At 41.5% G+C, this 13,785-nt stretch overlaps 1 long non-coding RNA gene across 1 annotated transcript in view; it reads left to right on the top strand.

Annotated features, from left to right (window-relative positions):
• The window catches only part of LOC119483917, a 289,619-nt gene extending 278,000 nt beyond the window's left edge, over positions 1-11,619 (top strand). Inside the window, exon 6 of the long non-coding RNA XR_005205849.1 lies at positions 11,562-11,619. This is a non-coding gene — a long non-coding RNA (uncharacterized LOC119483917). The remainder of the gene's footprint in view (positions 1-11,561) is intronic.
• Positions 11,620-13,785: the final 2,166 nt, after the last annotated feature.

The following is a 13,785-nucleotide window of genomic DNA, read 5'->3' as shown; positions in this document are numbered from 1 at the left end:
TAGCTGGTGAACATCCATGACAACATTTAGGATCTAATTGGAAGTGGAAGCCAGATTAGTGGAAACCAAAAAAAAGAAACGTAGTAGGTGTAGCAGGCCCCTACTGACCCACATCTATGAGGCTTACAACAACTGATAACGCACCTTTAATGAGCTGATAACAGTCGAATCGGGCGCCACCTGGACGGTGGTAATAGAAATTGCATTAATTTATTTTTGAAAGGGGCCGAACAGTCCAGTATAATTTAGATTATTTGTAAAGATCATTGCTATATCAGTAAGTTGTTTGAAAATTATCATTGCTATGATGAAACTGGATTCTATCCTTATGCTCACCGTTACCCTGACCACAAACTGGCTTGATCAGTATGTCAAAGTGAACCTGAAGCAAGATACTCTCTGTACATCCCCAAGAAAATTCAAATGTGCCTCACCACAAATAAGTGAACTATAGAGTCACAAAATAGGAGCTGGGGGGCCGGTGGAAGTATGGGTGCTGGTGAATGATGGGAGCTGAGCTGTGTATAATGGGGAGTACTTTCATGCAAAACTTGTCACGGTGTAGATCCGACTAACCGAGGTGTTACCAGCTCGTACAATGGGCGAGCAGAATTTCTCATTCTGTGCAAATTTCTGGTAGTGTAAAAAGAAATAAAAATGGAAAGACTCGTTCACCTGCAGGCAAATCCTCACACATGGCCGAGAGTAGAACCTAATGAGCTGCCAGACCTTGAGTGGGCAGAGCAGTCTCACCTCTTACGGTAGCAGGTTTTTCTCTCTACCAGGAGGTTAGAAAAGGAGCCGCATGGTGCGCTTCGGACTCCGATTCCATTTTCATACCTGGTGAGTTCAAAGTTGCAACGTTGGTGGATGAAAGCAGGAAGAAATGAGAATGTCTGTTGCCTCGAGAAGGTGTTACGATGGCAGAGCCTTCTAGGAATGTATTTTGTTGGCCAAATAAAGTCTGTATAGGACAGTTTTTCTATCTCCTGCCACATTAGTTTTCTATTCTGTGCTGTTAAAAATGGAACTGAAATATGGCAAACGAGCCAGAAACATTTGTTGGATACTCTTTAAGTCGGTGATCAAAAATAACCATGCAGTAGCATTGTATTCCATCTGTGCTTTTTTTTCTTGCATTTCCATGCTGCAATTTGTGGCAGTCTTGTTCATTTCACTGTGATCCATGGACTCACATTTTTGAGCTGCGCCGCTGCCCACGGGAGCTCTATGCCAAAGCAGTGGGCCGATGACCGTTGCCTGGGCACGCGTCCAACAAGGCATCCCAGAGAAATAAGTAGTCTCTACGGTCACTGTGTTGGAGCACAATGTAAGGACACAGCTACATCATTTTCCAGACACTCATTGGGAATGCTAATTTAATTTCCACTGATTTAGTTTTGTATCGAGACGGGAGAGAGTGATTTTGAAGGCAAACGCAAAACATTATATCCAATAAGGCCACTTCAGGCATGTCTGTTTGTAGTCCCCGTGAGGAATAAAGATGTTAAGATAGTTGGTGCCCAGAAATTGTAACTAGCCTTTTAGCTTAAACATATAAATTATGTGTGTAAAGAAAACCAATGAAATAAAGCAAAGCAAGGACACACTGTAGTGAGCCCACATCTGTAGCTACTATTGTGAACGCTAAGGTCATGTCATTGGTAATATTTCTGTGATTTTGGCAAGCTTTAACGACACACACATGACCTAAATAAAACAGAAGAAATGTTTATGATCTGAGTCAAGAATCAAAAGTCTACCCATCCATCACTGCGACCATTTTTTCCTACACCAACCTTTCAATGTCAAGCTACTGCTTGTTTGGGTTGCGTCTCCTTCACATAATCCTTTGGTTGCAGGGAAAACATTTTTCCCCGCTTTTTTAGAGCACACATTTACATTTCAAGGCGTCCTTTCTGTGGTGCAAAATTTTGAGGGAGGCGTTTGTTGTGTCTGAGTTTCTCTGTGTGCTAAAAATCAATCAGTGCACCTCCACAGCTGTAGTTACTTTAGGATAAGAGTGGAAACGGTTGAAAGGGGTCTGTATTTGAGTTTGAGAGCAGTAGTTTTCTGCCCTTCTGGCTTCCGCAGCTGTGGTTAATGGCTGCTATCAGGACGCTTACACCAAAGACACAGAAACTGTGGTTTAGAATTCCCAAACAGGCAAGGTAAGTTTATTTGTATAGCAGCTTTCAACAACAAGGCCATTCAACAAGGCTTTACAGAAAACATAAAAGGCATTAAGAAACACAAAGCCATATAAAAAGACACATTAAAGTAGAATGCAAAAATGTAAAATGAGATAGAAGATAAAAAAAAAAATAACCTAGCTTGGCATTTCTAATTATTGATTTGTTCAATCCCACTGTATGGGACCATAGTCACCTAGTGGTATCGTTATATAAATCGTTGTGTCGTCTGCATAATTATGGTAAGATATTTTGTAGTTTTCCATAATCTGAGCTAGTGGGAGCATGTAGATTAGCCATTAGCCTTTTCAATTATATCACTTAAACAGGTTGTTCTCATACACCATTCGTAGCTATGCCTATGAAAAGTAATGCACTGTAATTTATATATATATATATATATATATATATCCCACAAATTCAATTTGTATGTAATACACGTAATAGTGAATCAGGAAATATAAATAGCGACAAACATTGCGTAGGGAGGAGGTCGGGGTGGATGGGTGGGTCAAAAAACACTTTTCGTACCCTCTGTGAAATCAGAAGTCAACGTTGATTTATTTGTCACATAACTTCCATACTTAAGCTACGCCACTTCCAGAGTTATTTTAACCCAACAAAACCTAAACAAGTCAATCTTTTCCCAAGCCTAACCAACTAGTTTTGTTGCCTAAACCTAACTAAGTAGTTTTGTTGCCTAAACCTAATTAAGTACATTTGTTGCCTAAACCTAACTAGGTATTTTTGTTGTCTAAACCTAACTAGGTAATTTTGTTGCCTAAACCTAACTAAGTACTTTTGTTGCCTGAAACCTAACTAAGTAGTTGTGTTGCCTAAACCTAACTAAGTACTTTTGTTGCCTAAACCTAACTAAGTAGTTTTTGGTGCCTAAACCTAACTAAGTAGTTTTGTTGCCTAAACCTAACCATGTAGTTTTGTTGCCTAAACTTATTAAGTATTTTGGTGCCTACAACTAGCTAAGTATTTTGGTGCTTAAACCTAACTACTGTAAGTAGTTTGTTGCCTAATCCTAACTAAGTAGTTTTGTTGCCTAAACCTAACTAAGTAGTTTTGGTGTCTAGTGTTGAACCTAACCAAGTTGTTTCCTGTGAAGAGGGAAGTTTATTTTGAAAACTATATGCACGCAACGAGCGGAAATTGACACATGCGTCACATGTTGCTGGACATTTGTTGGAAAATGCACGAAAAATGAGGAATAACTTATAATAAGATATCATACGAACCGTTTTATGAGAAAGGATACGTTGACTTAAATATTGCATGTTTGATATGAGCCTATAGCTGTTCAGTACTAAGGTGTCTGGATTGTTATTTTTCTAAAAGTGGATTAGTAACTGCAGTTTTCAGGGCCTGTGGGAAATAGTGTTGCAGAAGATCTGATGCCATGCGGTTGAAAACACTTTTGAAAAAGCCTGTAGGTAAAAGGCAGCAGGAGGAGGATTTCAGTTGTTGCACAATTTCTTCCAAGGTTTCATAGCCGGTAGGATCACATTGTGTCAGGCTGATTGAATTGGTTTTAAGTGGACATAATACAGCACTGATATGGAGGTACTGAAAGCTGCTAATTTTCAGAATTTTGCAAAATCAGGTGTATTGACTCACGGAGGGTTCGTCCAGAGTGCACCCCTTATTGTGTGTGGGCTTTGCTACATGCTGAGTCATACGACACAGTTCTTTAGAGCTGCTGCCCTGAATGATAAAATCACCAGCAATGACTACACACTCGAAATCAATGCATATGATAGACAGCAGCTCAACCTGTAGGCCCTGTAGATGCTGAACAAAAGGAAGAGCAACATATTCACAAGAAGCAGAAAGAGTCAATAAAGAAAACGGCAACTCCACCTCCTTTCTTATGCACACCCAGCTTCGCTCATAAAACCGAAGTCCAATAAGAACTGCTGCACTGTTATCTTGGTCAGTTTCGGTTGAACACATAAAGTCAAGATTGGGCTTGATAATTAAATCGTTAATTTAAATGATTTGCCTGCCAAAGACCTGACGTTTAATAAAGCTGACTTAAAGCCAGTGGCGGAGTGGAGAAAATCGTGTGGTCAGTGAAGTCGAGGTGGGGGAGTGGAGAGGAGGCTGAGCTGGACGGTTTTAGATGGGGTGAAGAAGGTGAGTCCTCACAGATGGTAGCTGGCATGTTGAGTGGTGAAACTCTCCTTGCTCTGTTGTCTCTCATGTCTTAAACTCCTCAGACGAGGGCTGAGGTGGCTCTCTATCAAGGTTTCTGGCGTGTAGCCTTATGTCTTGATCCGTCTTGTATCTTGTCCTGTATTGTCCAGATGGGTGATGCAGGAAGTACGATTAAAGGTGAACAATTTGACCCCTTTGATGAGGCAAAGTTGGCCTTAAAAAGAAGGCTTATGGTCCCGAAAAAAGTAGTCAATGAAGTGCACTGAATGGAGGTTAAACCAGGTGTTTGTTGCCAACAGGCTGCTGAATCTCTCATTGGTCCCTGTGTGCACTAGGATGCTTTTCACAGTTGGGTGTGCAGCCAGATACTGTGGGTTTCTTTCTGACATATCACAGACCATATCCTTGGGAGAGCAGTATATTTTGGTGTTCTTAATGCTCGTGCCTTTTACATCTTTAACGGCAAAATCACCCACAAGAGCTTGAGGCCCGGTTGTGAGCTTCCCCGCAGCCTTTCGCTTTCAGAATTACTTACCCTTGCTGTGTGAGGATGAGAGGATATCCAGGTCATCTGACGGAGAGCCGGGGTCCTGCAGCAGCCAGTGGCGTCGCAAATCTGGTTATCACTCGTCCTCCCATTTCCCAGGGAAATTGTTTATTCTTAGGCTTTGCACCGAGAGAGTTTCAGACTACTTGCAGATTTATTGCCTGACAGGCAGCCCTCCAGTTTCTTCTTGTTGGTGCTCATTGGCCGTGTGTTAGCATCCTCTCGTCGTCCACTGTTGCATGGTAAAGTGGTGTCACGTGTCGCTGCTAACTAGCTTCAGCTATGCCCCAGGTGTCCAGTTACTGTGGTTCAGACAAAAGGCTTGTGCTATTGGTTGCGTGAAATGTAAGTGTTGAAAAATATGGTTATATATACTGTGTCTGAGGCGGAGGGACCATTAGGGCCCACTTCAACGGTTGCAATGGCAATGGTACACGTAAAAATGGCAGCCGCTCTACGTTGATTTGAATGGGAATGTCCGTTCACCCTATTTCTATGCACCCTAAGAAAGCAGAACACTTGTTTATTATCAAATAGGACTGAAAAAAGTAAAGTCTTGAACTCCCCCTTTAGCCATTCCCCTACACTGCCTAGGACTAGAACTTAGTAAATTGAAATGAACTCCCAGTCAGAATGAGTCATAGACTGTCAATTAGATAAATTGTCAAAGCATTTGCTCCGTGGGTTCCCCGTCCACACTTATTATCAAATCACCTCAGGTTGGCGCAGTGTCAGTTTCCACACAAATCATCTTGACAGAACAGATAATTGAGATAACTAGGATTAGTATTCATGCAAGCGCTTTGCCACCCTGGTATAAAACTAGCGCATATTAACACCTACAGTATGCAGATAATCACTGGCAGGTCCTTCAGAGGAGATTCAGAGCACACTGGCACTTTTGACACACAGCTACCGGTCCATCTGTCTGTCCGCGCGCCTGTCTGGCTGTCGGATCTGGTTACAAAACACTGCAGTGCTTAAAACCTGTAGGGTCAACAGCATCCCGGGGAAGACAAGGACATAGATTATGACAGAGATTTGGCAACAGCTGCCCTCTTGGATTAACAAAAATAGCGGGAGGGAAAAATACATTCATGGGCCAACAAACACAAAGCTACTTTTTCCACATAATGGCTGCTTCTTTTCACTTGCTGCCTGTTATTTTTAGCATTGTTAAATCAGAGTCCAAACACCCTGAATCTCTCGAACGCAGCCATCTATCAATATGATCTATGAGCATGATTGAATTCCTTTTGGCGGCGTTGCTTTTGTGGCAGGTGTTGAGGACAGATTGACCTGTAAATATTTAGTCTGTTGATGCTCCGCAGCTCACCGTGTAACTCTTAAAGAATAGCGATCCTTCAGCATACAGGTGATAAGATTACCTCCGGGCATCTCGATGATAAGCTTTCATTATCTGTTAAAAATACTGCATTATGTATAAGCATGGCAGACGAACATTTGCATCCAGACACATATGTCCTTTGTGCATCATTGCCTTAAAACCTACTCTCCAAATCCACATTTGTTTTTTCCATCCCTCTCTGCTGGATAAAACCGCCGGCTCCATCTCGTTTCTTTATTCGGCGTCATATTAATTTCAGCAAGACCTGCAAATCCACTCTGCCATTGCATAATTCATGGAGCCCCTCTGACAAAATTCCCTTTCATGTGGGCAACGCGCCTGTAACGAAAATCCTTGGAAACCTGGATAAGCCCAAATGGCTTATACCTGATGGCGGTGCACAGCTGTGCTCAGGTAAACTGTCATTCTGTCTCGCGAAATAAGGTCAGAAACGAATAGTGTGCTATTTGATGTCATCAGCTACTAGAAAGCGGGTGACACTCAAAGGGTTTTTGACAAAAAAAAAGAGAAGGGAGTGTTATCTGTTAAGGCCATCTGGCGAGGGAGACCATGCACTCATGAATTCAGATCTCTCAGGAGCATCCTTACTTTTAGGCTTTGTCCCCGCTGCACCTGCTCCAGATTAGAGATTTGTTGTTGCACCAAAGCTGTATAAGATACTTCATATCTTTACGCTATGAAAGTGGCATTTAAAGCTGCAAAACTCAGTAACTTTTAGCAAATATGATAAAAAAAAAATAGTTTCACTATAGACCCTTTTCCAGCCGACGTCATGATTACGTCACGGTGTTAGCTGGAGGCAAAACAAATGAAAGACTGGAGGCAAACACAAAGCAACTCAGAGTAGTGGGCTGAAGTTACGCATCGAAAATGTCATCTTGCTGTGTTGTTGAGTGCCAGAATCGATATTGCATACATTTGATATGACAAACTGTGATTCGAGGCTCTAGCAAGCTACAATATTGGTGAAGTGTTTCAGATATGGATGGCAAATGTTGCTAATATTTAGCCTTCTGCTAACCACAGCAAATGGCTCGTACGGTCAGTGGGCGGTTCGTGGCTCGACTGTCCTCAACATGGCTGCCGGGTCACAAACTTTCTCATTTTATAACTAAACAGTACACTACAAGATGTTTCTGAGAACATTTGAGGCGAGAAATAGGCATTACAGTAACATAATATTGATTCATATTTGATCAGAGCGGCCTGGTTTGACCGTTTGATCGGAGTTTGCGAGTTTCATGAGCAGTGATTGACAGCTGCTTTAGAGACTGCTCCTCTCTGATTGGTTGTTTTCCTTCGGGTGCAGTGAAATCTTGCAAACGCCATTAGGAGCACGATGAGGATACAGAAAACATGATTATTTTGTCAGAGATTATCTGTCTCATGCATTACTGTCAGGATATAGTTTGATAAAAATACATTTTTATCACATTTGCTCAAAGTTACTGGCTGCAGCATTAAATGTGTGCACAGTATGAAACTCTTGTGTTGAATTGTTTCACTAGGGAGCAGATTTTTATGTGATGGATCGAGTGGACGTCTGCCAAAGAAGTCATTAAACTGATCCATTATGGCAGGATTATTAACTATAGTTTTAAAGCTGGAAATACAAGTGACTAATATTAAAAAAGAAAGTCAGCTCATTTCTTAGAAAATAAACTAAAGTATGTTTTATATTACAATTTATATTTTAATCCGGTCCAAGTTTGCCTCATAATCATGCAGCATACATCCACATCGGGGAGCGCTCTAATTAGCAGCTGTTATGTATCATCAATCTGTTACGTTCAGTACACATTGTAGTAGAATGCAGATGTGCAGCGATGCATCCATTTAACCTGAGCGTGCCTCGTGTTCTTCACTTATCAATTTTAAAATTAACCTGCCAACAACGTGAGCACAATGCCACATGTTACACAGTCTGGATTCCAGTAGTTTCTTTAAATATGGCTTACTGGTGACACACTGGTCCCTGGTTTAATTACAGAGAACAGCTTTAACAAACCCTAAAGAACAGGGCACAACTACTTCTATATGAGCCTTCTTTTCCTGTCAAGTAAAAGTAAAAGCTGCACCATTTAAAGTGGAATTATTCTTCTCCAGCGAGGTGTGAGTTGCAGTGTAAGGGATTCATTTATAGTTAAGTGAAGGATTAAACCCTGTCACCGTGGAGCTGCTGCTGCCTGCTGTATGCACTTTATTACGGCCTTCCTCCACATATAGTACATACTAAGTAATCACATTTACATTATCTCATTAGCTTTGTGACATAGAGTAGCGGCGTGTACAAGGCTTCGCAATCTAGTTCTTCAACCTGCTCCATGGTGTCTTGACTGTCAACAAACACCAGAAAAAGAACCAATTCAAGCAGACTAATTACATATCTGACAGTCTTAACATGTGCGACAAAACGTATTTCTTTAACGTATTAACGCAACTTGCAATTTTTAGGTTGTAGCGGGCAAAAGCCAAAGCATCATGTGAAACTAGAAAACCTAATGAATCCATCGGTACCTCAATGAGGTCCCTTGACCTCTGACCTCAAGATATGTGAATGAAAATGGGTTCTCTGGGTACCCACGAGTCTCCCCTTTACAGACATGCTCACTTTATGATAATCACATGCAGTTTGGGGCAAGTCATAGTCAAGTCAGCACACTGACACACTGACAGCTGTTGTTGCCTGTTGGGCTGCAGTTTGTTATGATTTGAGCATATTTTTTTATGCTAAATGCAGTACCTGTGAGGGTTTCTGGACAATATTTATCATTGTTGTGTGTCGTTAATTGATTTCCAATAATAAATATATACATATATTTGCACAAATGCCACTGTAGCGGTGCTGGAAATGGTGCTGCATGGTCTGTGTTTGGCTGCAAACAGACTAATAAACCAACATAAATGGACACAATCCCTTTGTGTTTTACCTCCAACACATTGAAGAGTTGAAATGCTACATGTGATTCAAGGCTATTTTATTATTTGGATCTGTTGTGTGTGTGTTTATATGGCTATTATGAGCACACAGGTTCGACCAAACTGCTACCACCAACAGCTAAGTGTCTCATTAGCTGGAAATACCAGCAGTCAGCCCTTTGCACACCCTCTGATCTGATGCCTGGGACAATTACATTCCTCCCTCTCTTTTGCACTCGCGCTTTATGCCTCTCGCTCTTTACATCCCCCCCACCCCATCCCGGCGTCAGCTATTTCGACACAACCTCCGATTTGGGCCAAAACGTTTCCTGCCAAATGGCCAATCCCAAAGTGGCGTCCGCTGGATTAATACCTGAGCCCGCTAATTTATAATTGCTCCATTGTGGCGTCAGTGTAGTGAGCGGATGCTGACAGGTTGGATCGTCGGTGTGTCTATCCCTCGCTCGACGTCTAATCATGATGCCCTCCTCCTAACACCCCTCACATTTTCTTTTTCCCTGAAGAAACAAAAGTGTCTCTAAAATTCTAACATCTTCCAAGACAAAGATAAGAGAGGCCTTCATTTTTCTCTCTCCGAGAAGTCAGCCTCAGCGCCGCACGTCTTTGGTTTACTTATTTCTGTAATAAGACTTGAGGGAGACGACTTTTTCTTTGAGAGGTGGTTAAACGAAATCTAATAAACCTGTTCAAGCCCCATCAGAATGCAGGGCATCTACAAAAGGCGTTTATCTCGCGGGGGCAGGCAAATTCAAAGTTAAATTAGGGAATATGACATTTATTTGAAGAAGAAAACGGGAGGAATTTGCATTCTGCTTCATTGCCATTCTCGCCACTCTCCGGCAAGAAGCGATTCAGTATTAATGAAAGGCGTTTAAGTGGAATTGGGATGACCAAGTATGGCTGTTCTCCTATGACAAGCTACATGACGGGGCAGAGTGGTGATAAAGCGAAGACTTCTCACCTGTTGATGGGGATTTTTTATTCATGAGGTTTTAAAAAACTCTATATTTTATTCATTTTATGTGGTGATTCCATTTTTAATTAATGTTAATGACAGACAAAGATAGGCAGATGGTGTTGTGAATTTCAATTTGCTACACAGGCCGATAAAAGTGGTGCAGTTAAGACTTTATTTCACTTACATATGGGTCGAAAAGAGTCGACGTTGAACCCAGCTGTGTGTTTTTTTTTTAGCCGCACAGGGTTGTTTATTTGCTTCAAAGACTTGCGTGCACTGTACGGCGCTTTAGGTTGTTTATGCTCTTCGACTCAAATGCTGAGTAAATCCTACAGAAATGTTCCAGGGGACATAAAAAGGGGGACAGTAAACACATCACAAGCGCAGCGGTTTACACACACGGCGACATATGGACGTGACATATAAAGGCGCTGGAACAAAAGCAGAAAGTGGTCCAATTTTCTCATCAAAGACATCCATAAAAGTGCATGATTTACTCTATATATATAAAACTTCAAAGCTGCGTTTGACGACTGTATCTTAGACGTTACATGTGCGGCGCAGTAATGGGGCCAAAGCACTGGCGATTATGCTGAGAAAAAGCATGCCCTGGTCATAAATTAAAGATGCAAATGCAACCACGGCCAGCTGGCCTAAAGTGATCATAGCACACTGGTCAACAAGACCCCGAGCAGCTGCCCTCTCCTCCTCCTCCTCCTCCTCCTCCTACACTCAGCGCCGGGAGGAATCACTGCTGTGTCAGCACGGCGGAAAAGTAAGCAGGTCACGTGTCGCGATGTCACATGGTGTCAGAGCCTGTTGCGGTGTCATGTCGGATGAGAGAAGCGAGGGAGCGATGCTGAAACCTTGAGCGTGTAATGGGGAGATTTTCAAGTAAAACATGTAATGAGGGAGTCACGAAGTCAGACGGATAGAAGTCTTTCTTCTTACAAGCTATGAGAGCACTCCAGATTCACCAAGGATGACTCAAATTGCCATCATTTATTTTTCTTCTTTCTACTTCCTGAACCCACACAAGTTGTGTGCAATTATACTTACCTCACACAAAGCACTATAAACTCAGATTTAAGACGGTATTTCAGACGTATCGGAGATATATGTGTGTTTATTAGGGCTGTCAAAGTTAACGCGATAATTTGTTTAAACGCATAAACACAACTTGTGATTTTTAGGTTGTAGTGGGCTCAGTTTTAAAGCTAGAGGGAAGATACTGGCATCATATGAAACTAGAAAACCTAAAGAATCCATTGGTACCAATCAGAGAGCGATGTAACGGCTTCAGTTCCCCCATGGAAAGGGCTGGCTGAATTGACTTAAAGTCAATCTGTGTTAATTATTTACCAACTTGTGTTTCTCCGTCTGTTTTAGGACCCACTAGGGAGACCTCCGGCCAAAGACATCCCACTGGTCGATCTGCAAATACAAGTAAGCTGGGTTTTGGGACAAAATGTGACTTTTAAGATGGCAGCTTGTTAGACAGCAAGCTTTACTGATGGTCCAAAAATAATGATGCACACGTCATTTGTGACCATGTCATACTAGCTTTTCAGGAAGGAGGCTAAATAGCGTTTTATATTTTGGCGAGGAAAAACTGTCATGGCCATTTTCAAAGGGGTCCCTTGACCTATGACCTCCAGATCAGTGAATGTAAATGGGTTCTATGGGTACCCACGAGTCTCCCCTTTACAGACATGCCCACTTTATGATAATCACATGCAGTTTTGGGCAAGTCATAGTCAAGTCAGCACACTGACACACTGACAGCTGTTGTTGCCTGTTGGACTGCAGTTTGCCATGTTATGATTTGAGCATATTTTTATGCTAAATGCAGTACCTGTGAGGGTTTCTGGACAATATCTGTCATTGTTTTGTGTTGTTAATTGATTTCCAATAATATATATATATACATACATTTGCATAAAGCAGCATATTTACCCACTCCCATGTTGATAAGAGTATTAAATACTTGATAAATCTCCCTTTAAGGTACATTTTGAAAATTTGCACTCCGTCTTTGAGTCATAACTCAGTCAGATTTCAACGCACAGACATGATGCAAATATTATCAGATTCAGTGGAACTTACACTTTTCGAGGATATAACATCTCCCATGTCCATTGCAAAGAAACCTCCATAAATATGCATGGGTACACTGCAAACTGGAGCTGCTGGATTACTTTTAATGGCACCAAGTTGCCAGCATATACAAAATATATATAGGCAAACATTGTTGTCTCAATAATACCTGAGAGGGTGCCCACAGTGTCCGACTTTCAAAACCCATGGCATACGTCAAAATCATTCAGGCAAGATGCTGTTATGCACATTATATGACTTCTGACAAACAAAGTCCTTTTAAAAATCTAAAACAAAAAAAATCTAACACTCATTTCCCACCACTTCTTGAAAAGTGTGAAGTTGTGGACCGAACGTGATGACTGCTGCGATTTAGCAGTGTCGTGGCACACACCTGCAGGCGGTAGCACTTGCCTTTTCTCTCACACTCATACCTCATGCACACAATATTGCTGCCAGTGCAGAAAGCAGCTCCTTTTGTTCAGATTACAAAGAGAAAGAGAGAGGAAAAAAAAATATATACTCCCACACATGACTCGGCTCTTGCAATAAACAAAATAAGTGTGCGAGTAGTAGTAGACACTTTTTGGTGTCATTTTCCTTTTGGTTTCCTTCAACGTGTGAGAAAAGAATACTCTTTGTTATCGTCTCTGTGACAAAATTAGAGTAAAAATAATCCTTTGTTATATTATTGGTTTTATAAATAACAAAGCGAGTAGAAACACCGCACCGCACAGTTTTTCAACATAAAAGTTTCGTCATTTAACACTAAATTCAACAAGTGGGATCCGCTCGACGCAGTTCGTCACTCCCGTTAGGATTAATGATTACAGGCTTATGATAATGTGTAATACTTCTATGATCTGAAAGCAGGTAGAGGAATGCACAATCTCAATCATCAGTGGCAGACTTCAAAAGAATGTGCTGTATCCTTCACGGCCACCGAACAAGACATACTGTGGTTTGATCAATATTACGACCACGAGTTCAAAAGGTAAAAATGAATGATGAAGACTCGGTTGTCGACAACTTCAGTGCCGGGAAGCTACAAGCCTCCAGTCACCTAATGGCATTAATGATATGAAAATGTACTGTGATGCAAGACAAATATATACCGGACACATTTTTTTGCAAGTTTTCTTATTGCAACGGACAAAACAACAGAAATTAGCAGAACAAAATAAGTCTACTTTACCGCTTAATTAAGTCTCGCTGTTCATAGTTTGACCCACGTCAACCCAAACTTTCATTGTCGTCATGCCCACATAAACATAAAATTATTGAAAAACATGCCACAGCTGTGGGCGGCTGCATATAACAGCATTATATAAACCTATGTATTATAAAACAAAGAACATGTCGATCATAATGGCAGCTGTTTTTATTGTGGGCACAGAATCTGAGGAAAACAAACGCCCCAGAGAGCGTGATTCACAAGTGAATTTTAGATGCACAGGCGAGATAAAAAGTCACTTTTTATGCCTCTACGCCGGCGAAACTCATAGCCAGAGGCATT

This window comes from Sebastes umbrosus, chromosome 24 (assembly GCF_015220745.1).
Source record: "Sebastes umbrosus isolate fSebUmb1 chromosome 24, fSebUmb1.pri, whole genome shotgun sequence".
Classification (NCBI taxonomy): domain Eukaryota; kingdom Metazoa; phylum Chordata; class Actinopteri; order Perciformes; family Sebastidae; genus Sebastes; species Sebastes umbrosus.
This window is presented reverse-complemented; position numbering and strand designations above follow the sequence as displayed.